The 14,431-nt window shown below is 48.0% G+C and overlaps 6 non-coding genes across 6 annotated transcripts; 2 read left to right on the top strand and 4 right to left on the bottom strand.

Annotated features, from left to right (window-relative positions):
* The first annotated feature begins 4,733 nt into the window (after nucleotides 1–4,733).
* Nucleotides 4,734–4,897, top strand: LOC129405292 (U1 spliceosomal RNA). Its single transcript, XR_008630469.1, has one exon. It is a non-coding gene; the product is annotated as a U1 spliceosomal RNA (small nuclear RNA).
* Nucleotides 4,898–6,949: 2,052 nt separating this feature from the next.
* Nucleotides 6,950–7,023, top strand: TRNAN-GUU (transfer RNA asparagine (anticodon GUU)). The gene has a single exon. It is a non-coding gene; the product is annotated as a tRNA-Asn (tRNA).
* Nucleotides 7,024–9,733: 2,710 nt separating this feature from the next.
* Nucleotides 9,734–9,806, bottom strand: TRNAK-CUU (transfer RNA lysine (anticodon CUU)). Its single transcript has one exon. It is a non-coding gene; the product is annotated as a tRNA-Lys (tRNA).
* Nucleotides 9,807–10,427: 621 nt separating this feature from the next.
* On the bottom strand, nucleotides 10,428–10,499 carry TRNAH-GUG (transfer RNA histidin (anticodon GUG)). The gene has a single exon. It is a non-coding gene; the product is annotated as a tRNA-His (tRNA).
* Nucleotides 10,500–11,186: 687 nt separating this feature from the next.
* TRNAG-UCC (transfer RNA glycine (anticodon UCC)) lies at nucleotides 11,187–11,258 on the bottom strand. The gene has a single exon. It is a non-coding gene; the product is annotated as a tRNA-Gly (tRNA).
* A 1,891-nt stretch (nucleotides 11,259–13,149) lies between these two features.
* On the bottom strand, nucleotides 13,150–13,221 carry TRNAE-CUC (transfer RNA glutamic acid (anticodon CUC)). The gene has a single exon. It is a non-coding gene; the product is annotated as a tRNA-Glu (tRNA).
* Between the last annotated feature and the right edge of the window lie 1,210 nt (nucleotides 13,222–14,431).

Below are 14,431 nucleotides of genomic sequence, written 5' to 3'. Positions count from 1 at the left end.
GATAAGCTATAATTATTTCATGTACATTTTTTTTCTTTTTGGGTCACACCCAGCAATGCACAGGGGTTACCTGGCTTTGCACTCAGGAATTAAGACTCCTGGCAGTGCTCAGGGGACCATATGGGATGCTGGGAACTGAACCTGGGTCAGTCACGTGCAAGGCAAACACCCTACCCAATGTGCTATTGCTCCAGCCCCCTATTTCATGTACATTTTATCATTTCAATATGATTGACTTAGAACACTTCTTATTTGATGCAAATTGTTATATGTATATCTTTAAACTTTTTATGTGATTGGCTTAAAATATTACCTAAACAATTTACTCTCTCCCCAAAATTGGTGGTATAGGTTCCCAGCTCACTCTCTCCCAGGACTAACTAAGCTATAGAAATCAGAAGCTTCCCACCTGAAGCAGCCCAGATAAAAATGTCCCTCCCCTTAGGGGCTGAAGGTAGGGGAAGGTCCTTGCCTTGCATGAGGCCAACTCAAGTTCCATTCCCAGCATCCCATATGGTCCTCCAACCCCACCAGGAGTGATCCCAGAAAACAGAGCCTGAGCACCACCACTCGGGTACGGCCCAAAGAATGCTAGAGGGGTCTCTCTTTGTCTCTTTGGAGGCCTCTACTGTGTCAGTCTGACAAGTGTAATTTTTTCCTTTGTTTGGGGGTCATATGATGCTTGGGGTTACTCCTGGCTCTGCACTTAGGAATTACTCCTGGTGATGCTTGGGGACTATATGGGATGCCGGGGATCCAACCTAGGTTGGCTGCTTGAAAGGCAAACACCTTACCCACTGTACTATCTCTTCAGGCCCTGACCAGTGTACTTCCAATAAATTGATGGCTCTACCTAAACCATCTTGCTTCTGGTAAATTCTTTTTATCACCTCAGGGCTTGGACCTAGCAAGGGCCAGGTTTGAGCACTTTCTCTGAACCCTTCAGGCTAGGAAATTTACAATTTCCCCAAAATTTATTACTAGGGTTTCTTACCTATTTGCCTGCAACAAAGCAAGTAGTGAAATAAAAACAGTTTATTTAGGGATTATGAGGAAGGAAATGTTAGGGAAAGTCCAAGGAATCCAGATGAAGCCAAGGTGGGTGGAAGAGAAAGTTTATTCATGCAGACCAAGAGTTCAGGTCACTCTGGCAACCCTCAGCCCTGAACAAGTCCACTCTCCTTTTTGTCTTCAGGTACTCAGGAAGCAAATGGGGTTACACAAGCTAATTTGCAGTTAGGCTGATGAAATTTTGTGTAGAACTGACCAACTGTTCTGTCCCAGCTATCTTGCTCTGGTGGTTTGTGCCTCTCAGTGCTTGCATGGCTTTTCTAGCTGGGAGAACTGAGTATGTGGATATCAGGTAAAGATGGGGGTGACCCCCAGGATGGGGCACGTCCCCCTTGCCTTTGCGAGTTGGATCTATATGTTTTATCCCAAACTACCCCCATGGGAACTTTTCTATGGAGATAAGGATCTGTTGCCATGATGTAGGCAGGCAGGCAGATAGGGAAGGCTCCCTCCCAAGGCAATGGCAGGAAATTTCCTGGGAAGTAATAGCCCTGAAGTTGTGAAAACCAAACTTGCAGAAAACAGGGGGGGGGGGAAAGGAACTAAGGCCTGATAAGACCCCACCTGGTGCCAGTCTGTAACAGACCCTGAGGAGGCTGGAACCCCTGGGAAAGAAGGTCCAGCAGAAACAAAAGGCCAGGAAAGGAATTTCAAAGACCATCACCACACTCAACCCCTTTAGCAACAAGCCAGCAATGGACTCTTACCTTGACAGAAGCCCCGTGTGGGGGCAGGGTGGAGAGTCCCTATAAAAGCCATCTTGAGGGCTGGATTGATAGTACACCGGGGTAAGGCATTTGCCTTGCATGTGGCCAACCTGGATTCCACCCCCACCAGGAGTAATTCCTGAACCCAGATCCAGGAGTAACCCCTGAGTATCACTGGGTGTGACCCAAAAAGTAAAAACAAAACAAAACAAAAAAAAACAAGCCACCTTGAACAAAGGAAGGGCATGCTTATGCTGCCAGAGCCCATGTGACTGAGCACATGTGTCACCCGCATTGCCTAATGATGTGTGTAGGGCTCTCTCCATCCTTAGGGAAGCCCGGGTTCTCTCTTGAGCATGTTACTCTCTGCTCTCTCCCACTTTCTCTTCCTCCTTCCCTTCAAAACCTCCAAATAAAATTTACTTCACTGCTTGTCTACTCCTGAAGTTCTTTTCTGTGAGGTGAGACAAGAACTCAGTAACCCTGGGTCCCGGGTGGCAGAGGCAGAGGGGAGAAAGTGACTGTCTTTCTCCTCCCCGCTTCACATTTGTTACCAGTGAGGCCCATTGACATCAGCTATGGCGTTGTTAAGAGGGAGAGCTTGGAGAGTTTGGTGTCTACCTTCACTTTTTTTGCTTTTTGTTTCCATGCCTGCTCAGGGGTTACTCCTGGCTCTGCACTCAGAATGCACTCCTGGTGGTGTTTGGGGATCATATGGGATTCTGGGGATTGAGCCTGGGTCATTCGTATACAAGGCCCTACCTGCTGTACTATCTTTTTGCCTCCCTGACCTTCACATTGTAATAGCTTAGCATCAGGGCAACCATCTTGTCTCAGACCATCATGCCACCGTGCTGAATTTTCAGTTTTTTGCCTTAGAGCAGACCCCAGAAATAGCTGCTTATAGATATGTCCTGTGATTATGACTAGAGACTGACACTTCCCAAGAACTGTAACTAAACCTGTAACACTTAAATAATCTTTAAGGCCAGTGACAGGAGTTTCCTGAGACATTAATTCTGGTCTCCAGAAATAATCACTTATTGATTAAAACTAGAGAGAGGAATTCCCCAAATTGCTGACTGCAGAAAATAACCATGTGATTCCAACCATTTTCCCCACTACTGTGACCAAACTAATGCTGACCAAATTGCTGATCTGCTCTGTACATCTGCTACCCCTACCCAACTGTTTAACTTCCCAATAGAAGGATGTGAAAAACTCTTTCAAAGGCTGGGAAAAACTGTGATTGGAGCTGTGTGACTTAGGTCTGGGAACTGTGCAGTCTCCAGCTAACAAATTCCTCAAAATTTCTCTGATTCTTTTGAATCTTTGATTTGGTGACATCCCCCTCCCTTCGGCCCCCGTAAAACAACATCCCAGCCTTCACTGGGCAGTGCTGGCACCAATTAGGGCCTGATGAGGTCTCAGGTCCTGTGTCCACAAAGTAGGTCAAACCATCACAGCTTTTGGTTCCTTTAGGGCTAAGGAGAGAGTCAATTCACTGACTCACATCTTGATTTTTATGGTTTCCTGGAAGCATATGGCCATCCCTAGCCCCCACTCTAATCTACTTCATGAATGTGACCTTTGTTCCAGAGTAAAATCTCTCCTCCCAGGTTCTCCAGCCCTGCCCTGGCTCAGGGATTCTTCATCCTAGAGGTTTTTTGTACTCCACCTGTGGGTCCTGGGTCTTAAAGCCCTTTATGATTTTGGGTTGGTTTAGGTTCTAGGCAATGTTTGGCCTAATATGCATTACATAGCACCATTCCCACAGCCTCCCTTCCCCCCATCTCTGCCTGTACCATGATCCTCATGCCCTTGGGTTTCTTCAGAGCTAGACAGTTGACGATTTTTTAGTTTAATTATTTCCTGAAAAACACATTACTAGAGGCCCCAAGAAAGCAGAGAAATGTAGGCTTTTCCAGAGACAGGAGTGAGCATCATGAAGGAAAACATGAAATTATGTACCCCAGGCTGAGATGTAGGTCCATCCAGAGTGGAATGCACCAACAATTTTTACCTTTTTAATTTTAGGTCTGGGGCCTAATTTCCTGCTGTGCTCAAGGCTTACACCTGGCTGTGTGACTAAGGATTATTTCTGGTTGGGATCCAGGAACTCCGGTGCCAGGAATCAAAGCCAGGTCTGTCATGTGCAAGGCAAGCACCCTAGTCTTTCTACTATTGCTTCAGCCCCAGTTGTTCTTCTTTCTTAAAGAGAGAGAGAGAAAGAGAGAGAGAAATTTAGAATTTAGTCTTTTATTCCTATTTTATTTCTGTTCTCAGTGATCACTCCTGGCACTACTCTACTCTGGAACGTTATGATTGCACCCATATTACAGTACTTCCTTTTGTAATTCTTAAAAATCCCAGTTTTATCTCCCAACTGCAAAATTTTCCTCTACGACTATAGTTTTAATATCCAGACATTGTGGTTTTCTCTAAGTGTTCTTTTTCTTGCAACCTCTGTTTCACCTTTCAATAATGAGACTATTATGATACGCTGTTGTTACTTTTCTTTTTTTCTGTATGAAAGACCTTCGCATTTAGGGAAAGAACTATGTACCCCTTTTCCCGACAGCACAGAGGCTGCCAGCTCGCTACCGCCAAGCTGGACGCGTGGCGGTGGAACGAGCGACGTCACTTCCTTCGCCTTGGGTTGGCAGGCAGGAGACGCCGACCACGTCCGTTGGGTCCCGAATGGGGCGGGGCGTATGTAGAAATAGGGCGGGCGTATGTAGATGAGACGGCGCAGGGGCTGATATCTGGTGGTTTCTGCGGAAATATACGCGGTGTCCTGCAGTGCGCGAGCGAGTGGAGAGGTCCAGGTGGCGGGTGTGAGGGTCCGTTCTTCGAATAGTCTGGTGGGAGTGTTAAAGGTTGCGTGAGCTAAGTGGGCGTGTGTGTACCGTGGACGGGCCGTGTGGCTGGAGCGGTGCGTGGAGGGAACAACTCATACTTACCTGGCAGGGGAGACACCATGATCACGAAGGTGGTTTTCCCAGGGCGAGGCTTATCCATTGCACTCCGGATGTGCTGACCCCTGCGATTTCCCCAAATGTGGGAAACTCGACTGCATAATTTGTGGTAGTGGGGGACTGCGTTCGCGCTCTCCCCTGGTCATTGTGGTGAGAAAGTAAGAATTATACTCCTTTCGTTTATAGGTTATGTTCTGTTGGAAATGTATCTGTTAATCAATCCACTCGTTCTACAGATCTTTCTATACGGTCTGCCGAGTTTCAGCTTGAACAGCCTAGTAGACGTTCTCTTCTGTAGCGCTTTTTCTGTTCTCAGTAGAGGCCTGGTGTGAGTGACGCTCTGGGTGGGGAGCGTAAACTAAATCGTTGTCCGAAATACGTTCTGGAAAACGTGGTCTTAGTTTTTTCCCCATGCATGTAAACATTCCCTTCAGTAGATTCCTGGTCATAAGAAAAAGTATGCGTTCCCGAGGGCCCTCGCTTTCTCCCCAGCTTTTCACTAATGGTGACTTCCTAAACTCCTAGCTGTTGTTATTTCATCAGCTCTCGCCGCCGTCTTTGGACAGGTCAGGTGAGAATGATGCTGGGAGAGTCACAGGCCGCGTGGCAGACCGGGGTCCGCAGTTTGGGTGTGTTTAGGTCTGGGTCCAGATATGGGGTTCCTGTTTTTCAAGCGCCCGGTGGCGTGCGTGCCCATGTTTCACACCCCTACATACGGCCTTCCGCAGGGTCCGGGTGGTTGCTGCCCGGCTTTGGCAAAGGGGACGTTGAAAACTTAAAATCCCGGAGTCTGGGAGTGCAGGGGCCTGAAGTCCACTGAGTTCAGTGACCTGACCACTATGTGGGAATCAGAAACTGGGAACCGAGCCTGTTGTTTTTCTCTTCTCCGCTGTTGATTCTGAGATCATTGTGACGTCTCATGTGCTAAGAAAGTTGTAAAGGCAGATCCCAGGCCCCCTGCATGTGATTTCCTAACCCCGCCCCCCCACCCTCAGCGAAATCCAGACTTGGTGTGAGGAGAGCGTTTCCAACACTTCGGTTGCTCGTTCACGGGTGCTTCGGAGCTTCTCCTCACTCCCCTCCCTGAGCCTGCTGAGACTTCTCCAAGAGCATGGTTTGGTTGTCTCGGGGAGGATGTGGGGTGCTCTAGCTGCTCCCAGCTCTGTGCTCAGGGGACCGTGTTGGTCTGCAAGGCAAGCACCTTGAGCCCTGTGCTATCTCACTGGCCCCACTTTTTTTTTTTTTAAGAATATTTCAGCAGAGCCTGACAAGCTCCCCGTGGCATATTTGATATGCCAAATACAGTAGCAATAACGGGTCTCATTCCCCTGATCCTGAAAGAGCCTCCAATGCGGCACCATTTGGAAGGACAAGAAGTAAGGAGAGGCTGCTAAAATCTCAGGGTGGGACAAATGGAGCCGTTACTGGTGCCCGCTGGAGCGATGAACAACGGAATGACAGTGATACAGTGATCTTGTAGTTAGTCTTGCAAGGGGCCAGGGCTGATACATAAGTTAAACGCAAAGGAGTGTAATAATTTTCAACTTATAACCTGTTTGTTCCAAAATTTTAGTAGGTTATTTTAGCCCAAGTCGCAGTAACTGTTTTAGTTGTCCAGGTTAACTAAGGTTTACCACGGATGCTAAGTTCGGCAAAGTTTTTAAATATTTCTTTTTTTTTTTTTCTCTTCGTTTTAAAATCGTTTCTGTTTTTCAGTACTGCTTAGTCTCAAGTACTTGCCGGTGCTACCCTGAGCACAAAGCCAGGACTAGTCCAGGAGGTGTGATTCTCTTCCCCTCTACCCAATTAAAAAAAAATAAAACCTTCAAATAGAGAGCTAAGAGATGTATCTAATAAAGAGGACTGAAGAGATAGATTTAATAAAGACGGTAGCTTTTCTCCAATAAAAACCGTGCCCGGTGGGGACCCACCAAGAGCGGCGCGGGGGGCGCAGCCAGCGTCCAGGTCCTACTGAGACGCAGTGGAGCGCGATGGGCGAACGGCACGGAAAGTGCGTACGGAGAGGCCTCGGTTTCCCGGGAGCGAGGCGGGTCTGTCTTTAAACTCACCCCGCGCTGCACGCCTCGTGGCTTCTGTCTCCCGTGAGCCCGCGCGCGCGGCAAAGCGCCTTCTCCGGGACAAGAAACGCTACTTCTGTGACCATGGAATAGCTCTAGAAAGCAGGTCTCTCGTGTCTCTGTGGCGCAATCGGTTAGCGCGTTCGGCTGTTAACCGAAAGGTTGGTGGTTCGAGCCCACCCAGGGACGGACGTTTTATTTCAAGTCCTTTATAGAAGCTCAAAAGCCATTTTAGGCTATTGGAGTCCCCCGGACACGCCCTTAAGGGCAAACCCTAAAATATGCTGGTCCCTAAAGCCCCTTGAAACTAAAGACAGACCAAACTTGCGCTGGGGGTTACATTGCTCAGTAATTTTTGGTTCACTGCATTTGTGCCCTCAACTTCACGTTCTCCCTCATCCCCTCTAATAACCGCACTTCACTGAAAAGTTGAAAATCAAAAGAACTGAGAACAAGAACATCCAAATGTAGTGAACCCTCGGGCTTTGCGTGAAGATTTTGATTCCTTCACAATGTGAACAACTGACCGAATTTTCTGTATCTCAACTTAAAAAAAAATCTCCATTTTTATTGGGGCCCTGTGATTTACAACACTGTTCAAGACTGGGTTTCATATAGCCAGCTTTCCAGTACCACTCCCTCCACAGTGTCTTCTTCCACCAAGCTTTACTGCCCTCCCCCACACACCTTTTGGTAAACTCAGTTCTGCAGACTTAACTCTCAGATTGTGCCTCAATTTATTTGGAATAGAAGACAAAGATGTTTTTAGAATTCCTTTTAAGTGACTGCAAAACCTTTCACAGAATGGACAAATTATTACATATTTCAACACTCAATTGATAGGCATGACATTATTTCAACTGTGTATTGTTATAATAAGTACTTCTTCCGAAATCCTTATACAAATGCCCATCACTTGGGCAAGGATTTTCCTAAAATTAAGTCTACTTCAGGGGCTGGAGCATAGCACAGCAGGTAGGGCGTTTGCCTTGCTTGTGGCTGATCTGGGTTCAGTTCCCAGCTTCCTATATGGTCCCCTGAGCACTGCCAGGAATAACTCCTGTGCATCGCCAGGTGTGACCCAAAAAGCAAAAAAAAACAAAAAAAGTCTACTTCTTGGCAGTGAAGATTTAACCAGCTCAAATTATTCACATGTTTCTACTTTTTGCTGATTCTGGAATACTTGACCTCCAAGGAAATTGTGCCCAGTTGTTTCTCGACATGTTTTTTGGCAGACGCTGTCTGACATCCTCTGAGATGGAATCCTAGTGGAGCGCATGCAAGGCAAGTGCCTTATTACCTGGACTATTTCTCAAATCTTTGAAACTCTTTGATAAACCCTACCGCGGAACCCTAACTTTCCCTTCTCTTCTGCCTCGTCCTTCCGTCCTTCCTCCCTACACCAGAGTTCTACTCTCTCTCACCCACTCTGGGTTTGCTCTCTGCCTTCCCTGGGTCCCAGGAAGGCCTGCAGCCCCAGACTGTGTGTCCCACGTGTTGGGACAGCCCTGGCCTAGTGTACTCAGGTCTCTGGCTTGCATTCAGGCCTTCTGCATACTGTTCCAGCCCTTTTGAGCTATCTCCCCTATAGGAGCAATCTTGCAGTATTCAGTCATTTGGGGCTGGACAGTGGTTAGGATGCCTGTCTTTGCAAGCACTCAGTTGGATCCTCGGCATCACACAGGGTCCCCTGGTTGTACCAAGAGCGTGAATGAAATTAAATAAGTGAAGACTTTGAACACAACGTGAGTTGCAAATATATCTCCAAACTGTCATTTGTTGGACTTGATTTATGCAGACTTTGTTTGGCTTATGTCGCCAAATTCTTCGGTATTTTCTCTCAGGGTTTTTGAGTTTGTGTCATAGAACCGCCTACCCCCTGTACCCTGAACACACACCCAGAGAATGAAAGATTGTCTCGTTTCTATTACTGCTTACAGGGGGTTGGGGGATGCTGCCACTGCGGGAGGGACCGGGCACTCGTGTTGAAACACAGTACGCCCGACACTCCAATATCACGCGGAGCCGAAACAGATCAATAAAAACAAAACTAATCTCCTAAACTCTTTGGCAGGTTACCTCCCACTCAGCCTGCAAGAAGCCGGCTGGTCGGTCTAGAAGCGCCGCGTCCCGGCAGCATCCAGGCCAGCGCGGACACGCGAGGGCCCGACTCCGAGGTCGCGTTTCCTCCCGGATCCCGCTCGTGCCCGATCCACGGTTCCGGGAAGGCGGCGGCTCCTGAGCAGCGTCGGTCCCCTGCACCTGCAGAGGGCGGCCGGAGCCTTGCGGGGACCTAAGGCGGCTGGACGTTGGCGTGGACCCTGGTTCACTGTCCAGGGAGCCTGCAAGGAGGCGTCCGCGCATCGGCCGCTCGTAACGCGGGGACCGCCGCGCGTGCCAGCACCCGGGCGCAGGCAGGGCCAGCCGGAGAGGACTCTCCCCGTGCTCTGGCACAGCCAGGAGTTGCGTTCAAAGCGGAGACGGGTGCTTCCCGCCCGGAAACCCGGGAGACTCGGCGGCCGGGAAGGGCGCGATCCGCACTGGGTGCTCGCACCCGCGGGCGCTCCTGCTGCGCCAGCGCCCCCTGCTGTCGCCTTAGCTCCAGCGCCAGCTCCTTTTCCGGGAGCCGCTCCTCCTCTTTTCCAGAGCCCCCCATATTTTTCAGTTATATTTTTCAGACCTGGGGGGCATTGAAGCATGTTTCCAAACTTTCGATAATCTCTCGCAGCGGGAGAAGCCCAGACGGGCCTGAGGGAGACGAGGCTCAGGAGATCCCAATACCTTCACTTGGCAAACTTGGGGTGGAAAAGAGGTGAGCCCTGAAGTAATTTGAAGTTTAATACGATGGTTACAGTAATAGAATTTGAGAACAATCACGACACAGGAAAAAAAAACCAACCGCCCAACGTGGGGCTCGAACCCACGACCCTGAGATTAAGAGTCTCATGCTCTACCGACTGAGCTAGCCGGGCGCTGGCTGTTGGTGGCTTTCTTTGAACTATAATTTCTCTCCACTGAGGGCGCTCGGGCTCTAACGCTTGCACAGAACCTTTGGCGGTTGGAATGAGAGATCCCTGGAGCAAAAGGCACTGCACGCTGGGGAGCTTTTGTCGCCGTGGAATACAAAGTGACGAAGGCCGCGCAAAGCCTGGGGGAGCCCCCAGACGCCGCAAACCCTCCACGGTCCCGCAGATTCTTTCGGTACCCGACACTTCAAGAACCCGCCCTCTAGAACCCGCTCTGTGGAGTCGGGGAGACCAGGATAAGGGGCGCCCACCAATTCGCAGTCGAGGAGCGTCCTCGGCCAGCCGCTGCGTCCATCTGCGCTGTCCGAAGCCCTTTTGGCATGACGCCGAGACAACTTCGGAGGGTGCAGGTCCGAGCTCCAGGCTCGGTTCTCGGCAGTCTCGGCGCCCAGTGAATGCACCTGGACGCTCCGGCCCTGGCTGATGAGGCTCACGGAGTCGGGGAGGCGCCGGTACAGGCAAAATTTTACCCGATGTGCAGCCTGGACAAAGAAACGGTGGTGTACGTTTACATAGAACCTGTAAAGGGTTGCAAAACCAAGAGCCGTCAGGCAAGGTGCGGGAACCTGCCGTGACTCGGATTCGAACCGAGGTTGCTGCGGCCACAACGCAGAGTACTAACCACTATACGATCACGGCGCGCCACCAGCCGGCGGCGCACTGCGGCGGGCTCGAATGTCTTTTGCAGGAGGCACGGCGGCGGCTCGTCACCCCAACTGGGCAATCTGCTCCTGAGACGCCCAAATCCGGCGGCGCCGCGGCCAGCAGTCCTTGACGCTCTTCTGGGGCGCTGACCACCTCAGATCCTGAAATGACAACCGTGAGCTGGGCCACGTGCCCCACCCCACTCCCGCAAGCGCCGCTCGGTGTCACTCCTCTCCCCTGCAAAGTCGAGGGTGTCCGAGGCAGACCCTGGGAGTTTTATGCCTTTATCTCGACCCTGCACCCTGCAGCTGGGGGTCTGTCCCCGCAGTGCTGGGGTCAGGAGAGACCTGCAGCTGGGAACAGGGAGACCCCCACTTTGTCTCGTTTCGCTTCCTCTTCGAGCAACCTCTCGGCAGCTGTGCGCGCTCCCGTTTCTGCCTCTACAGTGAAGCTCGCCGGCTCGGAGAGGTCGGAGAAACCCCAGCCTGGACTTCAGAGGCGCGGGGAGGTGCCCCCATACAGGCCAGACCTCGCCAGGCGTGCAGGGAGAAGCGTCCCGGAGCTCCGGGGCCTTCCAAAATCTCGGAAGACGACCGTAATCTAAATCTTAGGGTACTGTTTTTTCTTACTGTAGGGCAAGAGCAAAGAAAGGCGAAAAAATAAAAATCAAAAAGGCTGAAATGCGTTGGCCGGGAATCGAACCCGGGTCAACTGCTTGGAAGGCAGCTATGCTCACCACTATACCACCAACGCCTCTGCATAGGCGTCCGGGCTGATTTCTAGAAGTAGTGCATCCTGCGACACCCCTCCCCTCCCCCCAGTTCCCGCTTGAGTGCCACCTGTAGATAAAACGGTTTGAAACAGAGAAGACGCTTTCTAGGCTTTTCCCTGGGAGTATACTCAAAGCTACGACGTCGATTCACTTTTGAATTTTCTTACGCCTCCGAGTTAAGAAAAGAAGACTCTGTTTTTCCACCTCCTGTGCTTGGAACGGGGCTCGGAAATCCGAAGAACAGTTTAGAGGGTTGTCATTCAGCTTTGGGAACCCTTAGCACAAATGCAGCAAGTTGATGCACTTAGGGCAAGTTGAAGAGCAATGCTCCTGGTAAGACTGGGTACAAGTACCTAAAGGTGTGGCGTGACAATAGCAATTATCAGTATTCCATGAGTATTACTAGATTTCCATCTTTATAAGAAATCTTATCTTATTTGCATTCAATTACTAGGGCTGTTGATCACTTTTCATAACTTTACCAATTTATATTAATCTTAAATTTTATAAGATTATATACTTAATCTACCTTTATACTAAATATGTCTACTTCAGATTTATACCGGTTTGTCACTTGTCTTTACTATTATTTATAGAAATTTTAGAGGGGAAGAAGTTTTCTGTTTTTATATGATCTATATTGTTGAAATATCTTCCAGCGCAAAAGTAAGAAGATTATCCACTGGTGATTTTTCTAATATTTTTATTTTTATTTTATTCCTTTTGTTCTTTTGATTTTTCTAATTTTGTGTTTCAATTCTTGCACTCAATTCTTCAATCCACTTGATATGAGATATGTGGCAGTAGTACATTTCCATGAATTTATACTACGGCAACACTTAAATACAAGTATGTTTATTACAATATTCTTTGAAAAGCCAAAATTTGGGGGGCAGGGAATTTAAAGCCTAGAAATATGACTGACTACATAGGCTCTGATGAAAACTCAGATAAATTTTTAAAAATTGTATTTACATTACATATTGCTGGTGGGAGCATAAGTTGGTACAGCCTCTGTAGAAGGCATATTGACAACATCTATTCACAGGTATTTATACCGTTTGATCCAGCCAGTACTTCAATTCCTATACATTTATTCCACATACATATAATAAAAATGACTTAAGTACTCCATTATTTATGGCAGCATTGCTTGCGATAGAAAATGAGTAGAAATCACCCAATTATTCAATAGAAAGTCATTCAGTTATGAATAGAATAGTCCTACAATGGAATACTAAATGCCATAGCAGAGAATGAACTAGGTCTTCTGTATAGCCTGTAACTATTTCTAAAAAACAAAAAATATGATTATATGAAAAAGACAATCTGCAGGAAAATGTATATAAGTTGCTATAATTTGGTCATGGTGGATATATTTAAACACTTATGTTTGCATAACTGTAATATAAATATTGCATAAATGTTGAGACATTATAACTGACACTGAACCTGTTTCTCTTATTAGGAAAACATGACGGCTTTGACAATTTAGGTTTATGCCCTTTACCACATTTTAATACTAAACCGTATAAATATAACTAATTGAGAAGACAATACCATGTTGTTGAAGAATATTTTTCCACTGGAAAGTTTTAGAAATTGTTAATTGTTAATAATAATATTAGTTGTTAAAATAGTTGGTAATAAATGAGTATGTGTAGTGTGATTTTGTTTCAAAAATTTGAGATAAAGAGGTGAGAGAAATAGGTTAACAATTATTGTGTAATAGAATTGATGGTGCTGGCTTTCCTCCTTTGCTTTCTGCATTTCTTACAGGATTTCATCTGTGAGTGAATAGTGATGAGCAGAGATCACATTAATTGTTAAAAAGAGTTTGTAGAATAGACAGTTGAAGGGGAAAAAATAATCTTCCCTGACCGGGAATCGAACCCGGGCCGCGGCGGTGAGAGCGCCGAATCCTAACCACTAGACCACCAGGGAGGTTAAGAAAAGCTCCTAAAAGAAACAATATGATCCTGCCTGACCGCGCTTCTCGCTCTGTTCTCTGTGATGCTGCATTTCTTCACTGCTTAAATGCTGAGACTCCAGATACTTGAACGGTCCGAAAGTCGACGCTTCTTCCCCGTGTTTCTTTTGCGCAGAAGAAAACTCCCAAAGCGGAAGGAGGACCATGTACTCTGTCGCCAGAGCGAGCCCAGCGAGAGGCGCTAGGGCCGAGAGGCGGCGCCGCCGCCCGCAGCTCCGGGCTCCGCAGACACGCACAGCTGCAGCCTTCCCTATTTCATGCAAATTCATAAAATATATTAGCACAGAATTTCTTTAAAATTTTTATTAATGACAGGTAAAGTATGATTATTGACGTTATGAGATCCAAATACAAATAAAATGTAATGCAATCTAGCTTAGATTCCAGAGTCGAAAACTTATAAAATGAGAAGCAGCATTGTATTATAAAAGGGTTTTATTTTCCTTGTTTACATAGGTTAAAAACATAAAATTAATTAAAAAGAAAGAAGGAAATGCACAGCTGGTTTAGCTCCGCACGGCCGGGAACCTCCTTGAGTGCACAGGGCGTCGAATGGATAGTTGAGGACGACCCGGGCCGTGATGCAACTTCTTCCCATCCCATTCATTGGACCGAACCCTCTGGGCACTGAAATCCGTGCCCAGACGCGCAGAGGGCGCTGCGCACGCGCGTTTCGCAGTCCACTGAATCTGGCTGGACCGGAAGGAGAAAGGACGTGATTCGGTGCCCCAAAGGGCGTCCGCAACGTGGCCCAGACACCGAGGGCGGCTCTGGGCGGAGGATGAGAGAGTGCTCGCTCTCTGATCTTTCAGCTATTCATTAAAAAAAAAAAAAAGACAGTTTTGGGAGCAGGAAAATGAGACTATTGTCAACTCTCGGGAGGTCAGGCGCTCAAGGCTGACGCCGGCAGACGCGGGAGACGCGGGAGACCCTAAAGTGGGGGCGGCATCGAACCCGAGCTGGACACTTCCACATCCAGCTGCCTCTCCGCTGGACCACCGGCCCTCTGTGTGTTGTGAAGTTTTCTCTTTGGGAGTCAGAGAACTAACCACGGGGTTATCTGCATAGCCAGTCCAAACAAAAATTTAGAAACAACCCTGCATGCTGACATCAGATAGTACTTTTGTGAAGTGAAGAGGGAAAGTCAAACTTAATTCACTCATG

Source organism: Sorex araneus, chromosome 5 (assembly GCF_027595985.1).
Source record: "Sorex araneus isolate mSorAra2 chromosome 5, mSorAra2.pri, whole genome shotgun sequence".
NCBI classification, from domain to species: domain Eukaryota; kingdom Metazoa; phylum Chordata; class Mammalia; order Eulipotyphla; family Soricidae; genus Sorex; species Sorex araneus.
This window is presented reverse-complemented; position numbering and strand designations above follow the sequence as displayed.